Genomic DNA, 24,843 nt, shown 5'->3' on the forward strand with positions numbered 1-24,843 from the left:
CCTAACGGTCCTGGGTTCGAGCCCCAGTTCGGGTGCTTAACCTTTTGCGGGAAGTTAAGAAACGTTCGACGGATGTGGTTTGCGATAAATTCGTGACCTTGAAAAAAAGCGGAAGTTATTTATTTCCAAATCTTAATATTGAACTACTTACGTCTGTTCGCCAGGCGTTGTTTAAAATGACATATAGTCAGAGTCCTTTTCGTTGTTACTCGTTGCCCATACTGGAATTTAAATAAAAAATGTTGTATAAAAATCTTTTAATTTTTTTTTCTATTGCATAGAAACTGTTTTTCATGTTTTTAAAAAAATGAATCGAACCTGACTTTCTTGGGTGGTCTGATAATTAAAACCGCACTTAAAGGCCAACCAATGACGGTTTCCCACGGGAAATTTTGTGTGCTGCATTAAGACCTTAGCCAGTTCTTACGTCGTTATAAAACCTTGTTCAGTTTGGGCTCTCCGAGTGCCCCATACTGACGGCAAAATTCACGCGGTAGTTATATCTCCACAGCCCGATGATCGTCAGAGTCTCCACCCTCATAAAATCCTCTAATTTATGCTTCCAAGACGCTGGATAACTAATGGACGCCTCAATTCCTAGTCAGCGCCAGTTGCCAAGGTGGAAACTTTCAATCATAATGACGTTATTTTTTTATTATATGAATAAAAAGGGCTTTTAATATATTAACAGAAGAAAATGAATAAAAAGAAATAATCCGCAATTTTCAAGAAGATGAGCGCTGGAAGAGCCAGGATAGCTTAGTCGGTAAAGCTTGAGGGTTTTAACCTAAAGAGCCTCTGTTGAAGACACAGTTTAAGAGGGAAGCCTGTTTGAAGAAAACTAAAATTGTTAAATTTCGTTGTCCGTTTTATTGAATGTTGTGACGTTACGATTTTGCCCGCAGAGGGTCGCCCGTGTAGCTCAGTCGGTAGAGCGTTAGGCTCTTAACCTAACGGTCCTGGGTTCGAGCCCCAGTTCGGGTGCTTAACCTTTTGCGGGAAGTTAAGAAACGTTCGACGGATGTGGTTTGCGATAAATTCGTGACCTTGAAAAAAAGCGGAAGTTATTTATTTCCAAATCTTAATATTGAACTACTTACGTCTGTTCGCCAGGCGTTGTTTAAAATGACATATAGTCAGAGTCCTTTTCGTTGTTACTCGTTGCCCATACTGGAATTTAAATAAAAAATGTTGTATAAAAATCTTTTAATTTTTTTTTCTATTGCATAGAAACTGTTTTTCATGTTTTTAAAAAAATGAATCGAACCTGACTTTCTTGGGTGGTCTGATAATTAAAACCGCACTTAAAGGCCAACCAATGACGGTTTCCCACGGGAAATTTTGTGTGCTGCATTAAGACCTTAGCCAGTTCTTACGTCGTTATAAAACCTTGTTCAGTTTGGGCTCTCCGAGTGCCCCATACTGACGGCAAAATTCACGCGGTAGTTATATCTCCACAGCCCGATGATCGTCAGAGTCTCCACCCTCATAAAATCCTCTAATTTATGCTTCCAAGACGCTGGATAACTAATGGACGCCTCAATTCCTAGTCAGCGCCAGTTGCCAAGGTGGAAACTTTCAATCATAATGACGTTCCTTTTTTAACATATGAATAAAAAGGGCTTTTAATATATTAACAGAAGAAAATGAATAAAAAGAAATAATCCGCAATTTTCAAGAAGATGAGCGCTGGAAGAGCCAGGATAGCTTAGTCGGTAAAGCTTGAGGGTTTTAACCTAAAGAGCCTCTGTTGAAGCCACAGTTTAAGAGGGAAGCCTGTTTGAAGAAATCTAAAATTTTTAAATTTCGTTGTCCGTTTTATTGAATGTTGTGACGTTACGATTTTGCCCGCAGAGGGTCGCCCGTGTAGCTCAGTCGGTAGAGCGTTAGGCTTTTAACCTAACGGTCCTGGGTTCGAGCCCCAGTTCGGGTGCTTAACCTTTTGCGGGAAGTTAAGAAACGTTCGACGGATGTGGTTTGCGATAAATTCGTGACCTTGAAAAAAAGCGGAAGTTATTTATTTCCAAATCTTAATATTGAACTACTTACGTCTGTTCGCCAGGCGTTGTTTAAAATGACATATAGTCAGAGTCCTTTTCGTTGTTACTCGTTGCCCATACTGGAATTTAAATAAAAAATGTTGTATAAAAATCTTTTAATTTTTTTTTCTATTGCATAGAAACTGTTTTTCATGTTTTTAAAAAAATGAATCGAACCTGACTTTCTTGGGTGGTCTGATAATTAAAACCGCACTTAAAGGCCAACCAATGACGGTTTCCCACGGGAAATTTTGTGTGCTGCATTAAGACCTTAGCCAGTTCTTACGTCGTTATAAAACCTTGTTCAGTTTGGGCTCTCCGAGTGCCCCATACTGACGGCAAAATTCACGCGGTAGTTATATCTCCACAGCCCGATGATCGTCAGAGTCTCCACCCTCATAAAATCCTCTAATTTATGCTTCCAAGACGCTGGATAACTAATGGACGCCTCAATTCCTAGTCAGCGCCAGTTGCCAAGGTGGAAACTTTCAATCATAATGACGTTCCTTTTTTAACATATGAATAAAAAGGGCTTTTAATATATTAACAGAAGAAAATGAATAAAAAGAAATAATCCGCAATTTTCAAGAAGATGAGCGCTGGAAGAGCCAGGATAGCTTAGTCGGTAAAGCTTGAGGGTTTTAACCTAAAGAGCCTCTGTTGAAGCCACAGTTTAAGAGGGAAGCCTGTTTGAAGAAAACTAAAATTTTTAAATTTCGTTGTCCGTTTTATTGAATGTTGTGACGTTACGATTTTGCCCGCAGAGGGTCGCCCGTGTAGCTCAGTCGGTAGAGCGTTAGGCTCTTAACCTAACGGTCCTGGGTTCGAGCCCCAGTTCGGGTGCTTAACCTTTTGCGGGAAGTTAAGAAACGTTCGACGGATGTGGTTTGCGATAAATTCGTGACCTTGAAAAAAAGCGGAAGTTATTTATTTCCAAATCTTAATATTGAACTACTTACGTCTGTTCGCCAGGCGTTGTTTAAAATGACATATAGTCAGAGTCCTTTTCGTTGTTACTCGTTGCCCATACTGGAATTTAAATAAAAAATGTTGTATAAAAATCTTTTAATTTTTTTTTCTATTGCATAGAAACTGTTTTTCATGTTTTTAAAAAAATGAATCGAACCTGACTTTCTTGGGTGGTCTGATAATTAAAACCGCACTTAAAGGCCAACCAATGACGGTTTCCCACGGGAAATTTTGTGTGCTGCATTAAGACCTTAGCCAGTTCTTACGTCGTTATAAAACCTTGTTCAGTTTGGGCTCTCCGAGTGCCCCATACTGACGGCAAAATTCACGCGGTAGTTTGATCTCCACAGCCCGATGATCGTCAGAGTCTCCACCCTCATAAAATCCTCTAATTTATGCTTCCAAGACGCTGGATAACTAATGGACGCCTCAATTCCTAGTCAGCGCCAGTTGCCAAGGTGGAAACTTTCAATCATAATGACGTTCCTTTTTTAACATATGAATAAAAAGGGCTTTTAATATATTAACAGAAGAAAATGAATAAAAAGAAATAATCCGCAATTTTCAAGAAGATGAGCGCTGGAAGAGCCAGGATAGCTTAGTCGGTAAAGCTTGAGGGTTTTAACCTAAAGAGCCTCTGTTGAAGCCACAGTTTAAGAGGGAAGCCTGTTTGAAGAAAACTAAAATTTTTAAATTTCGTTGTCCGTTTTATTGAATGTTGTGACGTTACGATTTTGCCCGCAGAGGGTCGCCCGTGTAGCTCAGTCGGTAGAGCGTTAGGCTCTTAACCTAACGGTCCTGGGTTCGAGCCCCAGTTCGGGTGCTTAACCTTTTGCGGGAAGTTAAGAAACGTTCGACGGATGTGGTTTGCGATAAATTCGTGACCTTGAAAAAAAGCGGAAGTTATTTATTTCCAAATCTTAATATTGAACTACTTACGTCTGTTCGCCAGGCGTTGTTTAAAATGACATATAGTCAGAGTCCTTTTCGTTGTTACTCGTTGCCCATACTGGAATTTAAATAAAAAATGTTGTATAAAAATCTTTTAATTTTTTTTTCTATTGCATAGAAACTGTTTTTCATGTTTTTAAAAAAATGAATCGAACCTGACTTTCTTGGGTGGTCTGATAATTAAAACCGCACTTAAAGGCCAACCAATGACGGTTTCCCACGGGAAATTTTGTGTGCTGCATTAAGACCTTAGCCAGTTCTTACGTCGTTATAAAACCTTGTTCAGTTTGGGCTCTCCGAGTGCCCCATACTGACGGCAAAATTCACGCGGTAGTTTGATCTCCACAGCCCGATGATCGTCAGAGTCTCCACCCTCATAAAATCCTCTAATTTATGCTTCCAAGACGCTGGATAACTAATGGACGCCTCAATTCCTAGTCAGCGCCAGTTGCCAAGGTGGAAACTTTCAATCATAATGACGTTCCTTTTTTAACATATGAATAAAAAGGGCTTTTAATATATTAACAGAAGAAAATGAATAAAAAGAAATAATCCGCAATTTTCAAGAAGATGAGCGCTGGAAGAGCCAGGATAGCTTAGTCGGTAAAGCTTGAGGGTTTTAACCTAAAGAGCCTCTGTTGAAGCCACAGTTTAAGAGGGAAGCCTGTTTGAAGAAAACTAAAATTTTTAAATTTCGTTGTCCGTTTTATTGAATGTTGTGACGTTACGATTTTGCCCGCAGAGGGTCGCCCGTGTAGCTCAGTCGGTAGAGCGTTAGGCTCTTAACCTAACGGTCCTGGGTTCGAGCCCCAGTTCGGGAGCTTAACCTTTTGCGGGAATTTAAGAAACGTTCGACGGATGTGGTTTGCGATAAATTCGTGACCTTGAAAAAAAGCGGAAGTTATTTATTTCCAAATCTTAATATTGAACTACTTACGTCTGTTCGCCAGCCGTTGTTTAAAATGACATATAGTCAGAGTCCTTTTCGTTGTTACTCGTTGCCCATACTGGAATTTAAATAAAAAATGTTGTATAAAAATCTTTTAATTTTTTTTTCTATTGCATAGAAACTGTTTTTCATGTTTTTAAAAAAATGAATCGAACCTGACTTTCTTGGGTGGTCTGATAATTAAAACCGCACTTAAAGGCCAACCAATGACGGTTTCCCACGGGAAATTTTGTGTGCTGCATTAAGACCTTAGCCAGTTCTTACGTCGTTATAAAACCTTGTTCAGTTTGGGCTCTCCGAGTGCCCCATACTGACGGCAAAATTCACGCGGTAGTTTGATCTCCACAGCCCGATGATCGTCAGAGTCTCCACCCTCATAAAATCCTCTAATTTATGCTTCCAAGACGCTGGATAACTAATGGACGCCTCAATTCCTAGTCAGCGCCAGTTGCCAAGGTGGAAATTTCAATCATAATGACGTTCCTTTTTTAACATATGAATAAAAAGGGCTTTTAATATATTAACAGAAGAAAATGAATAAAAAGAAATAATCCGCAATTTTCAAGAAGATGAGCGCTGGAAGAGCCAGGATAGCTTAGTCGGTAAAGCTTGAGGGTTTTAACCTAAAGAGCCTCTGTTGAAGCCACAGTTTAAGAGGGAAGCCTGTTTGAAGAAAACTAAAATTTTTAAATTTCGTTGTCCGTTTTATTGAATGTTGTGACGTTACGATTTTGCCCGCAGAGGGTCGCCCGTGTAGCTCAGTCGGTAGAGCGTTAGGCTCTTAACCTAACGGTCCTGGGTTCGAGCCCCAGTTCGGGTGCTTAACCTTTTGCGGGAAGTTAAGAAACGTTCGACGGATGTGGTTTGCGATAAATTCGTGACCTTGAAAAAAAGCGGAAGTTATTTATTTCCAAATCTTAATATTGAACTACTTACGTCTGTTCGCCAGGCGTTGTTTAAAATGACATATAGTCAGAGTCCTTTTCGTTGTTACTCGTTGCCCATACTGGAATATAAATAAAAAATGTTGTATAAAAATCTTTTAATTTTTTTTTCTATTGCATAGAAACTGTTTTTCATGTTTTTAAAAAAATGAATCGAACCTGACTTTCTTGGGTGGTCTGATAATTAAAACCGCACTTAAAGGCCAACCAATGACGGTTTCCCACGGGAAATTTTGTGTGCTGCATTAAGACCTTAGCCAGTTCTTACGTCGTTATAAAACCTTGTTCAGTTTGGGCTCTCCGAGTGCCCCATACTGACGGCAAAATTCACGCGGTAGTTATATCTCCACAGCCCGATGATCGTCAGAGTCTCCACCCTCATAAAATCCTCTAATTTATGCTTCCAAGACGCTGGATAACTAATGGACGCCTCAATTCCTAGTCAGCGCCAGTTGCCAAGGTGGAAACTTTCAATCATAATGACGTTCCTTTTTTATTATATGAATAAAAAGGGCTTTTAATATATTAACAGAAGAAAATGAATAAAAAGAAATAATCCGCAATTTTCAAGAAGATGAGCGCTGGAAGAGCCAGGATAGCTTAGTCGGTAAAGCTTGAGGGTTTTAACCTAAAGAGCCTCTGTTGAAGACACAGTTTAAGAGGGAAGCCTGTTTGAAGAAAACTAAAATTGTTAAATTTCGTTGTCCGTTTTATTGAATGTTGTGACGTTACGATTTTGCCCGCAGAGGGTCGCCCGTGTAGCTCAGTCGGTAGAGCGTTAGGCTCTTAACCTAACGGTCCTGGGTTCGAGCCCCAGTTCGGGTGCTTAACCTTTTGCGGGAAGTTAAGAAACGTTCGACGGATGTGGTTTGCGATAAATTCGTGACCTTGAAAAAAAGCGGAAGTTATTTATTTCCAAATCTTAATATTGAACTACTTACGTCTGTTCGCCAGGCGTTGTTTAAAATGACATATAGTCAGAGTCCTTTTCGTTGTTACTCGTTGCCCATACTGGAATTTAAATAAAAAATGTTGTATAAAAATCTTTTAATTTTTTTTTCTATTGCATAGAAACTGTTTTTCATGTTTTTAAAAAAATGAATCGAACCTGACTTTCTTGGGTGGTCTGATAATTAAAACCGCACTTAAAGGCCAACCAATGACGGTTTCCCACGGGAAATTTTGTGTGCTGCATTAAGACCTTAGCCAGTTCTTACGTCGTTATAAAACCTTGTTCAGTTTGGGCTCTCCGAGTGCCCCATACTGACGGCAAAATTCACGCGGTAGTTATATCTCCACAGCCCGATGATCGTCAGAGTCTCCACCCTCATAAAATCCTCTAATTTATGCTTCCAAGACGCTGGATAACTAATGGACGCCTCAATTCCTAGTCAGCGCCAGTTGCCAAGGTGGAAACTTTCAATCATAATGACGTTCCTTTTTTAACATATGAATAAAAAGGGCTTTTAATATATTAACAGAAGAAAATGAATAAAAAGAAATAATCCGCAATTTTCAAGAAGATGAGCGCTGGAAGAGCCAGGATAGCTTAGTCGGTAAAGCTTGAGGGTTTTAACCTAAAGAGCCTCTGTTGAAGCCACAGTTTAAGAGGGAAGCCTGTTTGAAGAAATCTAAAATTTTTAAATTTCGTTGTCCGTTTTATTGAATGTTGTGACGTTACGATTTTGCCCGCAGAGGGTCGCCCGTGTAGCTCAGTCGGTAGAGCGTTAGGCTTTTAACCTAACGGTCCTGGGTTCGAGCCCCAGTTCGGGTGCTTAACCTTTTGCGGGAAGTTAAGAAACGTTCGACGGATGTGGTTTGCGATAAATTCGTGACCTTGAAAAAAAGCGGAAGTTATTTATTTCCAAATCTTAATATTGAACTACTTACGTCTGTTCGCCAGGCGTTGTTTAAAATGACATATAGTCAGAGTCCTTTTCGTTGTTACTCGTTGCCCATACTGGAATTTAAATAAAAAATGTTGTATAAAAATCTTTTAATTTTTTTTTCTATTGCATAGAAACTGTTTTTCATGTTTTTAAAAAAATGAATCGAACCTGACTTTCTTGGGTGGTCTGATAATTAAAACCGCACTTAAAGGCCAACCAATGACGGTTTCCCACGGGAAATTTTGTGTGCTGCATTAAGACCTTAGCCAGTTCTTACGTCGTTATAAAACCTTGTTCAGTTTGGGCTCTCCGAGTGCCCCATACTGACGGCAAAATTCACGCGGTAGTTATATCTCCACAGCCCGATGATCGTCAGAGTCTCCACCCTCATAAAATCCTCTAATTTATGCTTCCAAGACGCTGGATAACTAATGGACGCCTCAATTCCTAGTCAGCGCCAGTTGCCAAGGTGGAAACTTTCAATCATAATGACGTTCCTTTTTTATTATATGAATAAAAAGGGCTTTTAATATATTAACAGAAGAAAATGAATAAAAAGAAATAATCCGCAATTTTCAAGAAGATGAGCGCTGGAAGAGCCAGGATAGCTTAGTCGGTAAAGCTTGAGGGTTTTAACCTAAAGAGCCTCTGTTGAAGACACAGTTTAAGAGGGAAGCCTGTTTGAAGAAAACTAAAATTGTTAAATTTCGTTGTCCGTTTTATTGAATGTTGTGACGTTACGATTTTGCCCGCAGAGGGTCGCCCGTGTAGCTCAGTCGGTAGAGCGTTAGGCTCTTAACCTAACGGTCCTGGGTTCGAGCCCCAGTTCGGGTCCTTAACCTTTTGCGGGAAGTTAAGAAACGTTCGACGGATGTGGTTTGCGATAAATTCGTGACCTTGAAAAAAAGCGGAAGTTATTTATTTCCAAATCTTAATATTGAACTACTTACGTCTGTTCGCCAGGCGTTGTTTAAAATGACATATAGTCAGAGTCCTTTTCGTTGTTACTCGTTGCCCATACTGGAATTTAAATAAAAAATGTTGTATAAAAATCTTTTAATTTTTTTTTCTATTGCATAGAAACTGTTTTTCATGTTTTTAAAAAAATGAATCGAACCTGACTTTCTTGGGTGGTCTGATAATTAAAACCGCACTTAAAGGCCAACCAATGACGGTTTCCCACGGGAAATTTTGTGTGCTGCATTAAGACCTTAGCCAGTTCTTACGTCGTTATAAAACCTTGTTCAGTTTGGGCTCTCCGAGTGCCCCATACTGACGGCAAAATTCACGCGGTAGTTATATCTCCACAGCCCGATGATCGTCAGAGTCTCCACCCTCATAAAATCCTCTAATTTATGCTTCCAAGACGCTGGATAACTAATGGACGCCTCAATTCCTAGTCAGCGCCAGTTGCCAAGGTGGAAACTTTCAATCATAATGACGTTCCTTTTTTATTATATGAATAAAAAGGGCTTTTAATATATTAACAGAAGAAAATGAATAAAAAGAAATAATCCGCAATTTTCAAGAAGATGAGCGCTGGAAGAGCCAGGATAGCTTAGTCGGTAAAGCTTGAGGGTTTTAACCTAAAGAGCCTCTGTTGAAGCCACAGTTTAAGAGGGAAGCCTGTTTGAAGAAAACTAAAATTTTTAAATTTCGTTGTCCGTTTTATTGAATGTTGTGACGTTACGATTTTGCCCGCAGAGGGTCGCCCGTGTAGCTCAGTCGGTAGAGCGTTAGGCTTTTAACCTAACGGTCCTGGGTTCGAGCCCCAGTTCGGGTGCTTAACCTTTTGCGGGAAGTTAAGAAACGTTCGACGGATGTGGTTTGCGATAAATTCGTGACCTTGAAAAAAAGCGGAAGTTATTTATTTCCAAATCTTAATATTGAACTACTTACGTCTGTTCGCCAGGCGTTGTTTAAAATAACATATAGTCAGAGTCCTTTTCGTTGTTACTCGTTGCCCATACTGGAATTTAAATAAAAAATGTTGTATAAAAATCTTTTAATTTTTTTTTCTATTGCATAGAAACTGTTTTTCATGTTTTTAAAAAAATGAATCGAACCTGACTTTCTTGGGTGGTCTGATAATTAAAACCGCACTTAAAGGCCAACCAATGACGGTTTCCCACGGGAAATTTTGTGTGCTGCATTAAGACCTTAGCCAGTTCTTACGTCGTTATAAAACCTTGTTCAGTTTGGGCTCTCCGAGTGCCCCATACTGACGGCAAAATTCACGCGGTAGTTATATCTCCACAGCCCGATGATCGTCAGAGTCTCCACCCTCATAAAATCCTCTAATTTATGCTTCCAAGACGCTGGATAACTAATGGACGCCTCAATTCCTAGTCAGCGCCAGTTGCCAAGGTGGAAACTTTCAATCATAATGACGTTCCTTTTTTATTATATGAATAAAAAGGGCTTTTAATATATTAACAGAAGAAAATGAATAAAAAGAAATAATCCGCAATTTTCAAGAAGATGAGCGCTGGAAGAGCCAGGATAGCTTAGTCGGTAAAGCTTGAGGGTTTTAACCTAAAGAGCCTCTGTTGAAGACACAGTTTAAGAGGGAAGCCTGTTTGAAGAAAACTAAAATTGTTAAATTTCGTTGTCCGTTTTATTGAATGTTGTGACGTTACGATTTTGCCCGCAGAGGGTCGCCCGTGTAGCTCAGTCGGTAGAGCGTTAGGCTCTTAACCTAACGGTCCTGAGTTCGAGCCCCAGTTCGGGTCCTTAACCTTTTGCGGGAAGTTAAGAAACGTTCGACGGATGTGGTTTGCGATAAATTCGTGACCTTGAAAAAAAGCGGAAGTTATTTATTTCCAAATCTTAATATTGAACTACTTACGTCTGTTCGCCAGGCGTTGTTTAAAATGACATATAGTCAGAGTCCTTTTCGTTGTTACTCGTTGCCCATACTGGAATTTAAATAAAAAATGTTGTATAAAAATCTTTTAATTTTTTTTTCTATTGCATAGAAACTGTTTTTCATGTTTTTAAAAAAATGAATCGAACCTGACTTTCTTGGGTGGTCTGATAATTAAAACCGCACTTAAAGGCCAACCAATGACGGTTTCCCACGGGAAATTTTGTGTGCTGCATTAAGACCTTAGCCAGTTCTTACGTCGTTATAAAACCTTGTTCAGTTTGGGCTCTCCGAGTGCCCCATACTGACGGCAAAATTCACGCGGTAGTTATATCTCCACAGCCCGATGATCGTCAGAGTCTCCACCCTCATAAAATCCTCTAATTTATGCTTCCAAGACGCTGGATAACTAATGGACGCCTCAATTCCTAGTCAGCGCCAGTTGCCAAGGTGGAAACTTTCAATCATAATGACGTTCCTTTTTTATTATATGAATAAAAAGGGCTTTTAATATATTAACAGAAGAAAATGAATAAAAAGAAATAATCCGCAATTTTCAAGAAGATGAGCGCTGGAAGAGCCAGGATAGCTTAGTCGGTAAAGCTTGAGGGTTTTAACCTAAAGAGCCTCTGTTGAAGCCACAGTTTAAGAGGGAAGCCTGTTTGAAGAAAACTAAAATTTTTAAATTTCGTTGTCCGTTTTATTGAATGTTGTGACGTTACGATTTTGCCCGCAGAGGGTCGCCCGTGTAGCTCAGTCGGTAGAGCGTTAGGCTTTTAACCTAACGGTCCTGGGTTCGAGCCCCAGTTCGGGTGCTTAACCTTTTGCGGGAAGTTAAGAAACGTTCGACGGATGTGGTTTGCGATAAATTCGTGACCTTGAAAAAAAGCGGAAGTTATTTATTTCCAAATCTTAATATTGAACTACTTACGTCTGTTCGCCAGGCGTTGTTTAAAATAACATATAGTCAGAGTCCTTTTCGTTGTTACTCGTTGCCCATACTGGAATTTAAATAAAAAATGTTGTATAAAAATCTTTTAATTTTTTTTTCTATTGCATAGAAACTGTTTTTCATGTTTTTAAAAAAATGAATCGAACCTGACTTTCTTGGGTGGTCTGATAATTAAAACCGCACTTAAAGGCCAACCAATGACGGTTTCCCACGGGAAATTTTGTGTGCTGCATTAAGACCTTAGCCAGTTCTTACGTCGTTATAAAACCTTGTTCAGTTTGGGCTCTCCGAGTGCCCCATACTGACGGCAAAATTCACGCGGTAGTTATATCTCCACAGCCCGATGATCGTCAGAGTCTCCACCCTCATAAAATCCTCTAATTTATGCTTCCAAGACGCTGGATAACTAATGGACGCCTCAATTCCTAGTCAGCGCCAGTTGCCAAGGTGGAAACTTTCAATCATAATGACGTTCCTTTTTTATTATATGAATAAAAAGGGCTTTTAATATATTAACAGAAGAAAATGAATAAAAAGAAATAATCCGCAATTTTCAAGAAGATGAGCGCTGGAAGAGCCAGGATAGCTTAGTCGGTAAAGCTTGAGGGTTTTAACCTAAAGAGCCTCTGTTGAAGCCACAGTTTAAGAGGGAAGCCTGTTTGAAGAAAACTAAAATTTTTAAATTTCGTTGTCCGTTTTATTGAATGTTGTGACGTTACGATTTTGCCCGCAGAGGGTCGCCCGTGTAGCTCAGTCGGTAGAGCGTTAGGCTTTTAACCTAACGGTCCTGGGTTCGAGCCCCAGTTCGGGTGCTTAACCTTTTGCGGGAAGTTAAGAAACGTTCGACGGATGTGGTTTGCGATAAATTCGTGACCTTGAAAAAAAGCGGAAGTTATTTATTTCCAAATCTTAATATTGAACTACTTACGTCTGTTCGCCAGGCGTTGTTTAAAATGACATATAGTCAGAGTCCTTTTCGTTGTTACTCGTTGCCCATACTGGAATTTAAATAAAAAATGTTGTATAAAAATCTTTTAATTTTTTTTTCTATTGCATAGAAACTGTTTTTCATGTTTTTAAAAAAATGAATCGAACCTGACTTTCTTGGGTGGTCTGATAATTAAAACCGCACTTAAAGGCCAACCAATGACGGTTTCCCACGGGAAATTTTGTGTGCTGCATTAAGACCTTAGCCAGTTCTTACGTCGTTATAAAACCTTGTTCAGTTTGGGCTCTCCGAGTGCCCCATACTGACGGCAAAATTCACGCGGTAGTTATATCTCCACAGCCCGATTATCGTCAGAGTCTCCACCCTCATAAAATCCTCTAATTTATGCTTCCAAGACGCTGGATAACTAATGGACGCCTCAATTCCTAGTCAGCGCCAGTTGCCAAGGTGGAAACTTTCAATCATAATGACGTTCCTTTTTTATTATATGAATAAAAAGGGCTTTTAATATATTAACAGAAGAAAATGAATAAAAAGAAATAATCCGCAATTTTCAAGAAGATGAGCGCTGGAAGAGCCAGGATAGCTTAGTCGGTAAAGCTTGAGGGTTTTAACCTAAAGAGCCTCTGTTGAAGCCACAGTTTAAGAGGGAAGCCTGTTTGAAGAAAACTAAAATTTTTAAATTTCGTTGTCCGTTTTATTGAATGTTGTGACGTTACGATTTTGCCCGCAGAGGGTCGCCCGTGTAGCTCAGTCGGTAGAGCGTTAGGCTTTTAACCTAACGGTCCTGGGTTCGAGCCCCAGTTCGGGTGCTTAACCTTTTGCGGGAAGTTAAGAAACGTTCGACGGATGTGGTTTGCGATAAATTCGTGACCTTGAAAAAAAGCGGAAGTTATTTATTTCCAAATCTTAATATTGAACTACTTACGTCTGTTCGCCAGGCGTTGTTTAAAATAACATATAGTCAGAGTCCTTTTCGTTGTTACTCGTTGCCCATACTGGAATTTAAATAAAAAATGTTGTATAAAAATCTTTTAATTTTTTTTTCTATTGCATAGAAACTGTTTTTCATGTTTTTAAAAAAATGAATCGAACCTGACTTTCTTGGGTGGTCTGATAATTAAAACCGCACTTAAAGGCCAACCAATGACGGTTTCCCACGGGAAATTTTGTGTGCTGCATTAAGACCTTAGCCAGTTCTTACGTCGTTATAAAACCTTGTTCAGTTTGGGCTCTCCGAGTGCCCCATACTGACGGCAAAATTCACGCGGTAGTTATATCTCCACAGCCCGATGATCGTCAGAGTCTCCACCCTCATAAAATCCTCTAATTTATGCTTCCAAGACGCTGGATAACTAATGGACGCCTCAATTCCTAGTCAGCGCCAGTTGCCAAGGTGGAAACTTTCAATCATAATGACGTTCCTTTTTTATTATATGAATAAAAAGGGCTTTTAATATATTAACAGAAGAAAATGAATAAAAAGAAATAATCCGCAATTTTCAAGAAGATGAGCGCTGGAAGAGCCAGGATAGCTTAGTCGGTAAAGCTTGAGGGTTTTAACCTAAAGAGCCTCTGTTGAAGCCACAGTTTAAGAGGGAAGCCTGTTTGAAGAAAACTAAAATTTTTAAATTTCGTTGTCCGTTTTATTGAATGTTGTGACGTTACGATTTTGCCCGCAGAGGGTCGCCCGTGTAGCTCAGTCGGTAGAGCGTTAGGCTTTTAACCTAACGGTCCTGGGTTCGAGCCCCAGTTCGGGTGCTTAACCTTTTGCGGGAAGTTAAGAAACGTTCGACGGATGTGGTTTGCGATAAATTCGTGACCTTGAAAAAAAGCGGAAGTTATTTATTTCCAAATCTTAATATTGAACTACTTACGTCTGTTCGCCAGGCGTTGTTTAAAATGACATATAGTCAGAGTCCTTTTCGTTGTTACTCGTTGCCCATACTGGAATTTAAATAAAAAATGTTGTATAAAAATCTTTTAATTTTTTTTTCTATTGCATAGAAACTGTTTTTCATGTTTTTAAAAAAATGAATCGAACCTGACTTTCTTGGGTGGTCTGATAATTAAAACCGCACTTAAAGGCCAACCAATGACGGTTTCCCACGGGAAATTTTGTGTGCTGCATTAAGACCTTAGCCAGTTCTTACGTCGTTATAAAACCTTGTTCAGTTTGGGCTCTCCGAGTGCCCCATACTGACGGCAAAATTCACGCGGTAGTTATATCTCCACAGCCCGATTATCGTCAGAGTCTCCACCCTCATAAAATCCTCTAATTTATGCTTCCAAGACGCTGGATAACTAATGGACGCCTCAATTCCTAGTCAGCGCCAGTTGCCAAGGTGGAAACTTTCAATCATAATGACGTTCCTTTTTTAACATATGAATAAAAAGGGCTTTTAATATATTAACAGAAGAAAATGAATAAAAAGAAATAATCCGCAATTTTCAAGAAGATGAGCGCTGGAAGAGCCAGGATAGCTTAGTCGGTAAAGCTTGAGGGTTTTAACCTAAAGAGCCTCTGTTGAAGCCACAGTTTAAGAGGGAAGCCTGTTTGAAGAAAACTAAAATTTTTAAATTTCGTTGTCCGTTTTATTGAATGTTGTGACGTTACGATTTTGCCCGCAGAGGGTCGCCCGTGTAGCTCAGTCGGTAGAGCGTTAGGCTTTTAACCTAACGGTCCTGGGTTCGAGCCCCAGTTCGGGTGCTTAACCTTTTGCGGGAAGTTAAGAAACGTTCGACGGATGTGGTTTGCGATAAATTCGTGACCTTGAAAAAAAGCGGAAGTTATTTATTTCCAAATCTTAATATTGAACTACTTACGTCTGTTCGCCAGGCGTTGTTTAAAATGACATATAGTCAGAGTCCTTTTCGTTGTTACTCGTTGCCCATACTGGAATTTAAATAAAAAATGTTGTATAAAAATCTTTTAATTTTTTTTTCTATTGCATAGAAACTGTTTTTCATGTTTTTAAAAAAATGAATCGAACCTGACTTTCTTGGGTGGTCTGATAATTAAAACCGCACTTAAAGGCCAACCAATGACGGTTTCCCACGGGAAATTTTGTGTGCTGCATTAAGACCTTAGCCAGTTCTTACGTCGTTATAAAACCTTGTTCAGTTTGGGCTCTCCGAGTGCCCCATACTGACGGCAAAATTCACGCGGTAGTTATATCTCCACAGCCCGATGATCGTCAGAGTCTCCACCCTCATAAAATCCTCTAATTTATGCTTCCAAGACGCTGGATAACTAATGGACGCCTCAATTCCTAGTCAGCGCCAGTTGCCAAGGTGGAAACTTTCAATCATAATGACGTTTCCTTTTTAACATATGAATAAAAAGGGCTTTTAATATATTAACAGAAGAAAATGAATAAAAAGAAATTATCCACAATTTTCAAGAAGATGAGCGCTGGAAGAGCCAGGATAGCTTAGTCGGTAAAGCTTGAGGGTTTAAACCTAAAGAGCCTCTGTTGAAGCCACAGTTTAAGAGGGAAGCCTGTTTGAAGAAAACTAAAATTTTTAAATTTCGTTGTCGGTTTTATTGAATGTTGTGACGTTACGATTTTGCCCGCAGAGGGTCGCCCGTGTAGCTCAGTCGGTAGAGCGTTAGGCTCTTAACCTAACGGTCCTGGGTTCCAGCCCCAGTTCGGGTGCTTAACCTTTTGCGGGAAGTTAAGAAACGTTCGACGGATGTGGTTTGCGAAAAATTCGTGACCTTGAAAAAAAGCGGGAGTTATTTATTTCCAAATCTAAATATTGAACTACTTACGTCTGTTCGCCAGGCGTTGTTTAAAATGACATATGGTCAGAGTCCATTTCGTTGTTACTCGTTGCCCATACTGGAATTTAAATAAAAAATGTTGTATAAAAATCTTTTAATTTTTTTTTCTATTGCATAGACACTGTTTTTCATGTTTTCAAAAAAATGAATCGAACCTGACTTTCTTGGGTGGTCTGATAATTAAAACCGCACTTAAAGGCCAACCAATGACGGTTTCCCACGGGAAATTTTGTGTGCTGCATTAAGACCTTAGCCAGTTCTTACGTCGTTATAAAACCTTGTTCAGTTTGGGCTCTCCGAGTGCCCCATACTGACGGCAAAATTCACGCGGTAGTTATATCTCCACAGCCCGATGATCGTCAGAGTCTCCACCCTCATAAAATCCTCTAATTTATGCTTCCAAGACGCTGGATAACTAATAAACGCCTCAATTCCTAGTCAGCGCCAATTGCCAAGGTGGAAACTTTCAATCATAATGACGTTCCTTTTTTAACATATGAATAAAAAGGGCTTTTAATATATTAACAGAAGAAAATGAATAAAAAGAAATTATCCGCAATTTTCAAGAAGATGAGCGCTGGAAGAGCCAGGATAGCTTAGTCGGTAAAGCTTTAGGGTTTTAACCTAAAGAGCCTCTGTTGAAGCCACAGTTTAAGAGGGAAGCCTGTTTGAAGAAAACTAAAAAATTTAAATTTCGTTGTCGGTTTTATTGAATGTTGTGACGTTACGATTTTGCCCGCTGAGGGTCGCCCGTGTAGCTCAGTCGGTAGAGCGTTAGGCTCTTAACCTAACGGTCCTGAGTTCGAGCCCCAGTTCGGGTGCTTAAACTTTTGCGGGAAGTTAAGAAACGTTCGACGGATGTGGTTTGCGATAAATTCGTGACCTTGAAAAAAAGCGGAAATTATTTATTTCCAAATCCAAATATTGAACTACTTACGTCTGTTCGCCAGGCGTTGTTTAAAATGACTTATAGTCAGAGTCCTTTTCGTTGTTACTCGTTGCCCATACTGGAATTTAAATAAAAAATGTTGTATAAAAATCTTTTAATTTTTTTTTCTATTGCATAGAAACTGTTTTTCATGTTTTCAAAAAAATTAATCGAACCTGACTTTCTTGGGTGGTCTGATAATTAAAACCGCACTTAAAGGCCAACCAATGACGGTTTCCCACGGGAAATTTTGTGTGCTGCATTAAGACGTTAGCCAGTTCTTACGTCGTTATAAAACCTTGTTCAGTTTGGGCTCTCCGAGTGCCCCATACTAACGGCAAAATTCACGCGGTAGTTATATCTCCACAGCCCGATGATCGTCAGAGTCTCCACCCTCATAAAATCCTCTAATTTATGCTTCCAAGACGCTGGATAACTAATAAACGCCTCAATTCCTAGTCAACGCCAATTGCCAAGGTGGAAACTTTCAATCATAATGACGTTCCTTTTTTAACATATGAATAAAAAGGGCTTTTAATATATTAACAGAAGAAAATGAATAAAAAGAAATTATCCGCAATTTTCAAGAAGATGAGCGCTGGAAGAGCCAGGATAGCTTAGTCGGTAAAGCTTGAGGGTTTTAACCTAAAGAGCCTCTGTTGAAGCCACAGTTTAAGAGGGAAGCCTGTTTGAAGAAAACTAAAAAATTTAAATTTCGTTGTCGGTTTTATTGAATGTTGTGACGTTACGATTTTGCCCGCTGAGGGTCGCCCGTGTAGCTCAGTCGGTAGAGCGTTAGGCTCTTAACCTAACGGTCCTGAGTTCGAGCCCCAGTTCGGGTGCTTAACCTTTTGCGGGAAGTTAAGAAACGTTCGACGGATGTGGTTTGCGATAAATTCGTGACCTTGAAAAAAAGCGGAAATTATTTATTTCCAAATCCAAATATTGAACTACTTACGTCTGTTCGCCAGGCGTTGTTTAAAATGACTTATAGTCAGAGTCCTTTTCGTTGTTACTCGTTGCCCATACTGGAATTTAAATAAAAAATGTTGTATAAAAATCTTTTAATTTTTTTTTCTATTGCATAGAAACTGTTTTTCATGTTTTCAAAAAAATTAATCGAACCTGACTTTCTTGGGTGGTCTGATAATTAAAACCGCACTTAAAGGCCAACCAATGACGGTTTCCCACGGGAAATTTTGTGTGCTGCATTAAGACGTTAGCCAGTTCTTACGTCGTTATAAAACCTTGTTCAGTTTGGGCTCTCCGAGTGCCCCATACTAACGGCAAAATTCACGCGGTAGTTATATCTCCACAGCCCGATGATCGTCAGAGTCTCCACCCTCATAAAATCCTCTAATTTATGCTTCCAAGACGCTGGATAACTAATAAACGCCTCAATTCCTAGTCAACGCCAATTGCCAAGGTGGAAACTTTCAATCATAATGACGTTCCTTTTTTAACATATGAATAAAAAGGGCTTTTAATATATTAACAGAAGAAAATGAATAAAAAGAAATTATCCGCAATTTTCAAGAAGATGAGCGCTGGAAGAGCCAGGATAGCTTAGTCGGTAAAGCTTGAGGGTTTTAACCTAAAGAGCCTCTGTTGAAGCCACAGTTTAAGAGGGAAGCCTGTTTGAAGAAAACTAAAAAATTTAAATTTCGTTGTCGGTTTTATTGAATGTTGTGACGTTACGATTTTGCCCGCTGAGGGTCGCCCGTGTAGCTCAGTCGGTAGAGCGTTAGGCTCTTAACCTAACGGTCCTGAGTTCGAGCCCCAGTTCGGGTGCTTAACCTTTTGCGGGAAGTTAAGAAACGTTCGACGGATGTGGTTTGCGATAAATTCGTGACCTTGAAAAAAAGCGGAAATTATTTATTTCCAAATCCAAATATTGAACTACTTACGTCTGTTCGCCAGGCGTTGTTTAAAATGACTCATAGTCAGAGTCCTTTTCGTTGTTACTCGTTGCCCATACTGGAATTTAAATAAAAAATGTTGTATAAAAATCTTTTAATTTTTTTTTCTATTGCATAGAAACTGTTTTTCATGTTTTCAAAAAAATTAATCGAACCTGACTTTCTTGGGTGGTCTGATAATTAAAACCGCACTTAAAGGCCAACCAATGACGGTTTCCCACGGGAAATTTTGTGTGCTGCATTAAGACGTTAGCCAGTTCTTACGTCGTTATAAAACCTTGTTCAGTTTGGGCTCTCCAAGTGCCCCATACTAACGGCAAAATTCACGCGGTAGTTATATCTCCACAGCCCGATGATCGTCAGAGTCTCCACCCTCATAAAATCCTCTAATTTATGCTTCCAAGACGCTGGATAACTAATGGACGCCTCAATTCCTAGTCAGCGCCAGTTGCCAAGGTGGAAACTTTCAATCATAATGACGTTCCTTTTTTAACAAATGAATAAAAAGGGCTTTTAATATATTAACAGAAGAAAATAAATAAAAAGAAATTATCCGCAATTTTCAAGAAGATGAGCGCTGGAAGAGCCAGGATAGCTTAGTCGGTAAAGCTTGAGAATTTTAACCTTAAGAGCCTCTGTTGAAGCCACAGTTAAAGAGGGAAGCCTGTTTGAAGAAAACTAAAAAATTTAAATTTCGTTGTCGGTTTTATTGAATGTTGTGACGTTACGATTTTGCCCGCTGAGGGTCGCCCGTGTAGCTCAGTCGGTAGAGCGTTAGGCTCTTAACCTAACGGTAATGGGTTCGAGCCCCAGTTCGGGTGCTCAACCTTTTGCGGGAAGTTAAGAAACGTTCGACGGATGTGGTTTGCGATAAATTCGTGACCTTGAAAAAAAGCGGAAGTTATTTATTTCCAAATCCAAATATTGAACTACTTACGTCTGTTCGCCAGGCGTTGTTTAAAATGACATATGGTCAGAGTCCTTTTCGTTGTTACTCGTTGCTCATACTGGAATTTAAATAAAAAATGTTGAATAAATATCTTTTAATTTTTTTTTCTATTGCATAGAAACTGTTTTTCATGTTTTCAAAAAAATTAATCGAACCTGACTTTCTTGGGTGGTCTGATAATTAAAACCGCACTTAAAGGCCAACCAATGACGGTTTCCCACGGGAAATTTTGTGTGCTGCATTAAGACCTTAGCCAGTTCTTACGTCGTTATAAAACCTTGTTCAGTTTGGGCTCTCCGAGTGCCCCATACTGACGGCAAAATTCACGCGGTAGTTATATCTCCACAGCCCGATAATCGTCAGAGTCTCCACCCTCATAAAATCCTCTAATTTATGCTTCCAAGACGCTGGATAACTAATAAACGCCTCAATTCCTAGTCAGCGCCAATTGCCAAGGTGGAAACTTTCAATCATAATGACGTTCCTTTTTTAACATATGAATAAAAAGGGCTTTTAATATATTAACAGAAGAAAATGAATAAAAAGAAATTATCCGCAATTTTCAAGAAGATGAGCGCTGGAAGAGCCAGGATAGCTTAGTCGGTAAAGCTTGAGGGTTTTAACCTAAAGAGCCTCTGTTGAAGCCACAGTTTAAGAGGGAAGCCTGTTTGAAGAAAACTAAAATTTTTAAATTTCGTTCTCGGTATTATTGAATGTTGTGACGTTACGATTTTGCCCGCTGAGGGTCGCCCGTGTAGCTCAGTCGGTAGAGCGTTAGGCTCTTAACCTAACGGTCCTGGGTTGGAGCCTCAGTTCGGGTGCTTAACCTTTTGCGGGAAGTTAAGAAACGTTCGACGGATGTGGTTTGCGATAAATTCGTGACCTTGAAAAAAAGCGGAAGTTATTTATTTCCAAATCCAAATATTGAACTACTCACGTCTGTTCGTCAGGCGTTGTTTTAAATGACTTATAGTCAGAGTCCTTTTCGTTGTTACTCGTAGCCCATACTGGAATTTAAATAAAAAATGTTGTATACAAATCTTTTAATTTTGTTTCTATTGCATAGAAACTGTTTTTCATGTTTTCAAAAAAATGAATCGAAACTGACTTTCTTGGGTGGTCTAATAATTAAAACCGCACTTAAAGGCCAACCAATGACGGTTTCCCACGGGAAATTTTGTGTGCTGCATTAAGACCTTGGCCAGTTCTTACGTCGTTATAAAACCTTGTTCAGTTTGGGCTCTCCGAGTGCCCCATACTGACGGCAAAATTCACGCGGTAGTTATATCTCCACCGCCCGATGATCGTCAGAGTCTCCACCCTCATAAAATCCTCTTATTTATGCTTCCAAGACGCTGGATAACTAATGGACGCCTCAATTCCTAGTCAGCGCCAGTTGCCAAGGTGGAAACTTTCAATCATAATGACGTTTCCTTTTTAACATATGAATAAAAAGGGCTTTTAATATATTAACAGAAGAAAATGAATAAAAAGAAATTATCCGCAATTTTCAAGAAGATGAGCGCTGGAAGAGCCAGGATAGCTTAGTCGGTAAAGCTTGAGGGTTTTAACCTAAAGAGCCTCTGTTGAAGCCACAGTTTAAGAGGGAAGCCTGTTTGAAGAAAACTAAAAATTTTAAATTTCGTTCTCGGTTTTATTGAATGTTGTGACGTTACGATTTTGCCCGCTGAGGGTCGCCCGTGTAGCTCAGTCGGTAGAGCGTTAGGCTCTTAACCTAACGGTCCTGGGTTGGAGCCTCAGTTCGGGTGCTTAACCTTTTGCGGGAAGTTAAGAAACGTTCGACGGATGTGGTTTGCGATAAATTCGTGACCTTGAAAAAAAGTGGAAGTTATTTATTTCCAAATCCAAATATTGAACTACTTACGTCTGTTCGTCAGGCGTTGTTTTAAATGACTTATAGTCAGAGTCCTTTTCGTTGTTACTCGTAGCCCATACTGGAATTTAAATAAAAAATGTTGTATACAAATCTTTTAATTTTTTTTCTATTGCATAGAAACTGTTTTTCATGTTTTCAAAAAAATGAATCGAAACTGACTTTCTTGGGTGGTCTGATAATTAAAACCGCACTTAAAGGCCAACCAATGACGGTTTCCCACGGGAAATTTTGCGTGCTGCATTAAGACCTTGGCCAGTTCTTACGTCGTTATAAAACCTTGTTCAGTTTGGGCTCTCCGAGTGCCCCATACTGACGGCAAAATTCACGCGGTAGTTATATCTCCACAGCCCGATGATCGTCAGAGTCTCCACCCTCATAAAATCCTCTAATTTATGCTTCCAAGACGCTGGATAACTAATGGACGCCTCAATTCCTAGTCAGCGCCAGTTGCCAAGGTGGAAACTTTCAATCATAATGACGTTTCTTTTTTAACATATGAATAAAAAGAGCTTTTAATATATTAACAGAAGAAAATGAATAAAAAGAAATTATCCGCAATTTTCAAGAAGATGAGCGCTGGAAGAGCCAGGATAGCTTAGTCGGTAAAGCTTGAGGGTTTTAACCTAAAGAGCCTCTGTTGAAGCCACAGTTTAAGAGGGAAGCCTGTTTGAAGAAAACTAAAAATTTTAAATTTCGTTCTCGGTTTTATTGAATGTTGTGACGTTACGATTTTGCCCGCTGAGGGTCGCCCGTGTAGCTCAGTCGGTAGAGCGTTAGGCTCTTAACCTAACGGTCCTGGGTTGGAGCCTCAGTTCGGGTGCTTAACCTTTTGCGGGAAGTTAAGAAACGTTCGACGGATGTGGTTTGCGATAAATTCGTGACCTTGAAAAAAAGCGGAAGTTATTTATTTCCAAATCCAAATATTGAACTACTTACGTCTGTTCGTCAGGCGTTGTTTTAAATGACTTTTAGTCAGAGTCCTTTTCGTTGTTACTCGTAGCCCATACTGGAATTTAAATAAAAAATGTTGTATACAAATCTTTTAATTTTTTTTCTATTGCATAGAAACTGTTTTTCATGCTTTCAAAAAAATGAATCGAAACTGACTTTCTTGGGTGGTCTGATAATTAAAACCGCACTTAAAGGCCAACCAATGACGGTTTCCCACGGGAAATTTTGTGTGCTGCATTAAGACCTTGGCCAGTTCTTACGTCGTTATAAAACCTTGTTCAGTTTGGGCTCTCCGAGTGCCCCATACTGACGGCAAAATTCACGCGGTAGTTATATCTCCACCGCCCGATGATCGTCAGAGTCTCCACCCTCATAAAATCCTCTAATTTATGCTTCCAAGACGCTGGATAACTAATGGACGCCTCAATTCCTAGTCAGCGCCAGTTGCCAAGGTGGAAACTTTCAATCATAATGACGTTTCCTTTTTAACATATGAATAAAAAGGGCTTTTAATATATTAACAGAAGAAAATGAATAAAAAGAAATTATCCGCAATTTTCAAGAAGATGAGCGCTGGAAGAGCCAGGATAGCTTAGTCGGTAAAGCTTGAGGGTTTTAACCTAAAGAGCCTCTGTTGAAGCCACAGTTTAAGAGGGAAGCCTGTTTGAAGAAAAATAAAATTTTTAAATTTCGTTGTCGGTTTTATTGAATGTTGTGACGTTACGATTTTGCCCGCTGAGCGTCGCCCGTGTAGCTCAGTCGGTAGAGCGTTAGGCTCTTAACCTAACGGTCCTGGGTTCGAGCCCCAGTTCGGGTGCTTAACCTTTTGCGGGAAGTTAAGAAACGTTCGACGGATGTGGTTTGCGATAAATTCGTGACCTTGAAAAAAAGCGGAAGTTATTTATTTCCAAATCCAAATATTGAACTACTCACGTCTGTTCGTCAGGCGTTGTTTTAAATGACTTATAGTCAGAGTCCTTTTCGTTGTTACTCGTAGCCCATACTGGAATTTAAATAAAAAATGTTGTATAAAAATCTTTTAATTTTTTTTCTATTGCATAGAAACTGTTTTTCATGTTTTCAAAAAATTGAATCGAAACTGACTTTCTTGGGTGGTCTGATAATTAAAACCGCACTTAAAGGCCAACCAATGACGGTTTCCCACGGGAAAATTTGTGTGCTGCATTAAGACCTTAGCCAGTTCTTACGTCGTTATAAAACCTTGTTCAGTTTGGGCTCTCCGAGTGCCCCATACTGACGGCAAAATTCACGCGGTAGTTATATCTCCACAGCCCGATGATCGTCAGAGTCTCCACCCTCATAAAATCCTCTAATTTATGCTTCCAAGACGCTGGATAACTAATGGACGCCTCAATTCCTAGTCAGCGCTAGTTGCCAAGGTGGAAACTTTCAATCATAATGACGTTCCCTTTTTAACATATGAATAAAAAGGGCTTTTAATATATTAACAGAAGAAAATGAATAAAGAGAAATTATCCGCAATTTTCAAGAAGATGAGCGCTGGAAGAGCCAGGATAGCTTAGTCGGTAAAGCTTGAGGGTTTTAACCTAAAGAGCCTCTGTTGAAGCCACAGTTTAAGAGGGAAGCCTGTTTGAAGAAAACTAAAATTTTTAAATTTCGTTGTCGGTTTTATTGAATGTTGTGACGTTACGATTTTGCCCGCTGAGGGTCGCCCGTGTAGCTCAGTCGGTAGAGCGTTAGGCTCTTAACCTAACGGTCCTGGGTTCGAGCCCCAGTTCGGGTGCTTAACCTTTTGCGGGAAGTTAAGAAACGTTCGACGGATGTGGTTTGCGATAAATTCGAGACCTTGAAAAAAGCGGAAGTTATTTATTTCCAAATCCAAATATTGAACTACTTACGTCTGTTCGTCAGGCGTTGTTTTA

At 39.6% G+C, this 24,843-nt stretch overlaps 18 non-coding genes across 18 annotated transcripts; all 18 read left to right on the forward strand.

Annotated features, from left to right (window-relative positions):
- Positions 1-911: 911 nt before the first annotated feature.
- Positions 912-984, forward strand: TRNAK-CUU (transfer RNA lysine (anticodon CUU)). Its single transcript has one exon. It is a non-coding gene; the product is annotated as a tRNA-Lys (tRNA).
- A 1,825-nt stretch (positions 985-2,809) lies between these two features.
- Positions 2,810-2,882, forward strand: TRNAK-CUU (transfer RNA lysine (anticodon CUU)). Its single transcript has one exon. It is a non-coding gene; the product is annotated as a tRNA-Lys (tRNA).
- Positions 2,883-3,758: 876 nt separating this feature from the next.
- On the forward strand, positions 3,759-3,831 carry TRNAK-CUU (transfer RNA lysine (anticodon CUU)). Its single transcript has one exon. It is a non-coding gene; the product is annotated as a tRNA-Lys (tRNA).
- Positions 3,832-4,707: 876 nt separating this feature from the next.
- Positions 4,708-4,782, forward strand: TRNAK-CUU (transfer RNA lysine (anticodon CUU)). Its single transcript has one exon. It is a non-coding gene; the product is annotated as a tRNA-Lys (tRNA).
- Positions 4,783-5,655: 873 nt separating this feature from the next.
- TRNAK-CUU (transfer RNA lysine (anticodon CUU)) lies at positions 5,656-5,728 on the forward strand. The gene has a single exon. It is a non-coding gene; the product is annotated as a tRNA-Lys (tRNA).
- An 876-nt stretch (positions 5,729-6,604) lies between these two features.
- TRNAK-CUU (transfer RNA lysine (anticodon CUU)) lies at positions 6,605-6,677 on the forward strand. Its single transcript has one exon. It is a non-coding gene; the product is annotated as a tRNA-Lys (tRNA).
- A 1,825-nt stretch (positions 6,678-8,502) lies between these two features.
- On the forward strand, positions 8,503-8,575 carry TRNAK-CUU (transfer RNA lysine (anticodon CUU)). Its single transcript has one exon. It is a non-coding gene; the product is annotated as a tRNA-Lys (tRNA).
- Positions 8,576-10,400: 1,825 nt separating this feature from the next.
- TRNAK-CUU (transfer RNA lysine (anticodon CUU)) lies at positions 10,401-10,473 on the forward strand. Its single transcript has one exon. It is a non-coding gene; the product is annotated as a tRNA-Lys (tRNA).
- Positions 10,474-16,094: 5,621 nt separating this feature from the next.
- On the forward strand, positions 16,095-16,167 carry TRNAK-CUU (transfer RNA lysine (anticodon CUU)). Its single transcript has one exon. It is a non-coding gene; the product is annotated as a tRNA-Lys (tRNA).
- Positions 16,168-17,043: 876 nt separating this feature from the next.
- TRNAK-CUU (transfer RNA lysine (anticodon CUU)) lies at positions 17,044-17,116 on the forward strand. Its single transcript has one exon. It is a non-coding gene; the product is annotated as a tRNA-Lys (tRNA).
- Positions 17,117-17,992: 876 nt separating this feature from the next.
- TRNAK-CUU (transfer RNA lysine (anticodon CUU)) lies at positions 17,993-18,065 on the forward strand. The gene has a single exon. It is a non-coding gene; the product is annotated as a tRNA-Lys (tRNA).
- Positions 18,066-18,941: 876 nt separating this feature from the next.
- On the forward strand, positions 18,942-19,014 carry TRNAK-CUU (transfer RNA lysine (anticodon CUU)). The gene has a single exon. It is a non-coding gene; the product is annotated as a tRNA-Lys (tRNA).
- Positions 19,015-19,890: 876 nt separating this feature from the next.
- TRNAK-CUU (transfer RNA lysine (anticodon CUU)) lies at positions 19,891-19,963 on the forward strand. Its single transcript has one exon. It is a non-coding gene; the product is annotated as a tRNA-Lys (tRNA).
- Positions 19,964-20,839: 876 nt separating this feature from the next.
- Positions 20,840-20,912, forward strand: TRNAK-CUU (transfer RNA lysine (anticodon CUU)). Its single transcript has one exon. It is a non-coding gene; the product is annotated as a tRNA-Lys (tRNA).
- Positions 20,913-21,787: 875 nt separating this feature from the next.
- Positions 21,788-21,860, forward strand: TRNAK-CUU (transfer RNA lysine (anticodon CUU)). Its single transcript has one exon. It is a non-coding gene; the product is annotated as a tRNA-Lys (tRNA).
- An 875-nt stretch (positions 21,861-22,735) lies between these two features.
- On the forward strand, positions 22,736-22,808 carry TRNAK-CUU (transfer RNA lysine (anticodon CUU)). Its single transcript has one exon. It is a non-coding gene; the product is annotated as a tRNA-Lys (tRNA).
- Positions 22,809-23,683: 875 nt separating this feature from the next.
- Positions 23,684-23,756, forward strand: TRNAK-CUU (transfer RNA lysine (anticodon CUU)). Its single transcript has one exon. It is a non-coding gene; the product is annotated as a tRNA-Lys (tRNA).
- An 875-nt stretch (positions 23,757-24,631) lies between these two features.
- TRNAK-CUU (transfer RNA lysine (anticodon CUU)) lies at positions 24,632-24,704 on the forward strand. Its single transcript has one exon. It is a non-coding gene; the product is annotated as a tRNA-Lys (tRNA).
- The last annotated feature ends 139 nt before the right edge of the window (positions 24,705-24,843 follow it).

This window comes from Leiobunum rupestre, chromosome 1, assembly GCF_980474605.1.
Source record: "Leiobunum rupestre chromosome 1, qqLeiRupe1.1.hap1, whole genome shotgun sequence".
NCBI classification, from domain to species: domain Eukaryota; kingdom Metazoa; phylum Arthropoda; class Arachnida; order Opiliones; family Sclerosomatidae; genus Leiobunum; species Leiobunum rupestre.